Below are 4,385 nucleotides of genomic sequence, written 5' to 3'. Positions count from 1 at the left end.
TCCCGAGTGCTGGGATTAAAGGCGTGCGCCACCATCGCCCGGCTTTGTGTTTTAGTTTTTGTCCTTCAGTTTCCTATGGTAAACAAGCACCTGTAATTGAGGTGGGGGCTTTTCCTTACTATTAAGAATGGCAAATCATTTAGCATTTGTAAACTTTTTAGTTCCTTTAATTACTGGGAAAGCTAAATATCATTTGTTCTTAGGGATTAGCAGCGATGATGACGGATATGTTAATTCTATTTGGTCTGGATCCTTAAAGGTCCATCACACTGAAGGCATTCTCTAGAGTTCACCTTGCCAATCTTTTATTCACCCTATGACTTTTTGGATCTGATTCAATTTCCTGCATTTCAGTTCCCTTGGCATAGCTCCACATAAACGAAAGCATCCCTGGCACAGATTAGTGATTCTTCCCTGGGATATGTATTTTTTCCTTTCCCTCTTAAATTTCCAAGAACAGGGATACTCACTGAGAATCCTAGTAAGTCAAATTCTGAAAAGCCATAACCTGTCTTAGGTAGACTTTTGTTCTTTGGAGGGAGGGGGGCATTTTGCAGATAACCAACCTCTTTCTGTCCTTGGGAAAAGTCCTTGCAGTACATTGCATACATTTCTGTGCCTGTCTTCACTGTGTGGCTGGAAATCAGAGGAAAGTAGGTCAAAGGCTGTCTCAGGCAGACCTAAAAGATGAAGCAAGGCTTTGTTACAAGAGCTTTGCTGAGCAGAGCTGAACCTTAGTAGTACTTTGCCTCTCGCCCAACCCTACAAAGGCACTGCATTAATATCAGGAAGTTTTTAAGGAACCTGGCTGCTTTTCTCCCAGGCAGTGATAATATTTAAGTCAGCATATACTTTCCTTTGTACTTAGCGTTTCACAGATGCTGCTGCTATGGCTGGGCCTTGCATGGGTCGGTACCCAGGGCTCTGCCTCACACAGCCCTACACAGGAAGAAAATCATGGAGGCAAAAGACCTCTCTCCCACTCTCCCTGGAACAGGGTCAGCAACTTCCCTCAGTTCTCATCCCTCACATTCACTATCTCTGTAGGCAACTGATAAGTAGTTTTGGTTTCTTTGAGACAATATTTCATTGTGTATCCTGGCTGCCTGGAACTTAACACAAGTTGGCCTTGAACCCTCAAGGGCATGGGCCACCATAACTGCCTAGTAGAGTGCCGCTTTAAAATTTTTTTATATATTGTATTAATGTTTTGCCTACGTGTGTGTGTGTGAACTACATTTGTGCCTGGTACCTAGGGTCTGTATTCCTTGGGTCTTCTTTCCTTTGAGACAAAAGTACTCATGTAAGTAACTCAGAACTTTGTAGTGAATGAGAACTTTAAATTCTTTTTTTATTTTGGTTTTTCAAGACAGGGTTTATCTGTAGCTTTGAAGGCATGTGCCACCACTTTAAATTCTTGATCCTGCCTTTACCTCCCAATTGCTAGGATTACAAGTGTTTTTACCTAACATCAGGCTTTCCATTCTTAATCTTTAATTGCAGGTAAGTGGTGGCAATGCAGTATTAACCCCAGAATTTGATTTTAGACCTACGTTCCTAACCTACCTGTGATAGTCATCTCAGTAGTCTCTTAAGATCTCCAAGTGACTGTATCATCCCATGTTCTGTACTATTCAATTCAGACATGGCCTGGCCCACAGCAGGTGCTCAGCCACTGTTGAATAGAAAAGTCAGCTTGGTGGGTTTCAGAGATTTAAGTCCTCCCCCAGATGGCCACCTAAATATTATATTTATCTGTACACCATTTCCTATCTACAAGGTATTTTTTAACTTCATCTATAGTGTGTTCATACTTTTCCATTAGTGATTGCTAAAAAAAATTAATGAGCTTATAATAAATCTGTATCTTCTAAGAAATTCCTTCACACTTCACAACAAGGCTCAACTTCTGTCACGTACCTCTTCTAGTTTCCTTCACAGTTTTGCCCAATCTTCATTGCTGCCTCTTTGGCTAATGGTTGTGTATCCCTTTTCCTCCATTTGGGATAGCCACCCTTGTTAGAATTCTGATTTTCACATATTAGAGTATTAGAGTGTATTTGGCCCTTCATAGTGTTTAGCACAACTGAATTAACACATTGATCACCATAACTTGCTGCATAGCAGGAGTTCAAAGAGCAGATAAAGGGGTTCAGGAGCATTTAGAGTGAGAGGTCTCATGGGACTCGGAAATCATCCGTTGAGAAACTTCATGTTGGTTATGAAGGAAATTTTGTACGTACAACATGCAGCTTCTCGTGTAAGAACTGAAGTTTAGAAATAAGTATATTAGTTTACTCCTAGCCAGTTGTAACTAGTTGAACAAGGTTTTTGAACTAGCCTTTCTTAAGGTTTTATTATGGAAAAGTGGAAGGAAAAAACTTCATATAATATCAAAGTTGTAGTCACTAGTCATTTAAATTATATAAAAATTTGTGGAGCTGGAAAGATGGCCTAGTGTGTTGCTCTTCCAAAGGACTTGAGTTTGGTTCCAACTCCCTGACCCCCATGGTGGCTTACTATTTATAACTCCAGCTCCAGCGTATCCAATATTCTCTTGGCATTCACGGACATCTGCTAAGACATGGCATATAACCACACAGATACACATGTACCCATAGAATTTCTAAGTACTACTAGGTATAATTTAAATATTTAAGAGTTACATGTAGCTGCAGACTGAACAATTCAGTACAGTTTTGCAAAGTCTTAAACTGGCCATGGCTCTGTAGAACTATTTGTACAGGTTTTTCTTTCCTGTTCTGCCAGTGATTTAAGGGTTTAGGGGATCAAGATACAGTAAACTACCACGTTTACATTTGTCAAAGCCCAACATAATACCATTGGAGATTATGGTGAGGTCAGTATCCACACATTTTTTTGTTGGTTTTTTGAGACATGATCTCTATGTAGTCCTGGCTTTTCTGGAGCTTTCTATGTAGACCAGGCTTGCCTCAAACTTACATAAGATCCTCCTGCCTCTGCCTCCTGAGTGTGCACCACCATGACTACATATCTTTTCCATTTTGACTGGTGGTGTACATACCAATCTCAAATCCCAGTGGTTTTTAATCTCTATTGTGTGACAACAAGGATTGTCCTGCCCTCTGTGGAATGTTGGAATTAACATGGGCCTTTTGTACTTTTTGCTAGTTGGAGTGTGGTTATGGACCTCTGTCATTCTGGCCTCTAGTCAAAGTCAGAAAATTGTTAAGCATAAAATATGTGGAGTCTAAAGTATTGGTATACTCTTATAATCAAAGCATGAGAGAAGATGATGATGCAAGATGACAGAGTTTGAGGATAGCCTAGATAATAAAGTAAAACCCATCTCAAAAGAAAGTAAAAAATGGCTCGACTGTTAGGAAGGAGCATTGGCTATATCTTGCAGACGATTTGGGTTTAATTCCTAGCACCTATATGGTAGAACTGTCTGTAATGCCTGTTCTAGGTGATCTAGTATCCTCTTCTAGCCCCACAGACACCAAACACATACATGCAGGCAAAACAACCATCCACAGAAAATAAAATCTCTTTAAAGAGTAAAATGGGTGGGGTAGGGTTAATTAGGGGCAAGTACATTTGGCATGTACAAGTTTCTGTATTTGATCTCTAATCCCCTCATCCAAATGAGGAAAATTTTATAGTCAGAATGTTCATACTACGACTTCCCATAAAGGAGAGAGTGAAGCATAAGTTAGAATTTGTGCCACCATTCACTTTTAATATACAGGAGCTAAAGATTCATAGTGTGGATTAAAAATTTCCTTGGGCCAGGTAGTGGTGATGCACACCTTCAATCCCAGCACTGGGGAGGCAGGAGATGAAGGTGTCCTCTTCAGCTACACAGTGAGCCTGAGACCAGGCTAGACTTACGTGATTATCTCAAAAACTAAAATGCTTATTTTTCAGCCATGATACCAGAGATCAGATTCTTAGGACTCTTGGAAAAATGGAATGCTTAGGTGAACACCAGAGTTGGAAGATGTAGGAAGGGGAGACAAGAGGATCCTAGGACTAGTTGACCACCTAATTTAGCTAAATAGCCTGTATTGACCTCTTAGTTCAGCCCATGTGCAGTGCATACATATGTAGACATACCCTCCAACCAAAAAAAAAATTTTTTTTTTCCGCTGTGTATATCTCTTGTCTGTCCTGGAATTCACTTTGAAGACCAGGCTAGCCTTGAACTCAGATGCACCTGCTTTTTGCCTGACTTAGCTTTTTTTTTTTGCAAGTTAAAAATTAAAAAAATTTTTTTAGATGGGGCAGTGAGGTGCATGGACACTTAAACACCCACATTCATTCATATTCTCTCTCTCTCTCTCTCTCTCTCTCTCTCTCTCTCTCTCTCACACACACACACACACACACACACACACACA

This window comes from Microtus ochrogaster, chromosome 8 (assembly GCF_000317375.1).
Source record: "Microtus ochrogaster isolate Prairie Vole_2 chromosome 8, MicOch1.0, whole genome shotgun sequence".
Classification (NCBI taxonomy): Eukaryota; Metazoa; Chordata; class Mammalia; order Rodentia; family Cricetidae; genus Microtus; species Microtus ochrogaster.
This window is presented reverse-complemented; position numbering follows the sequence as displayed.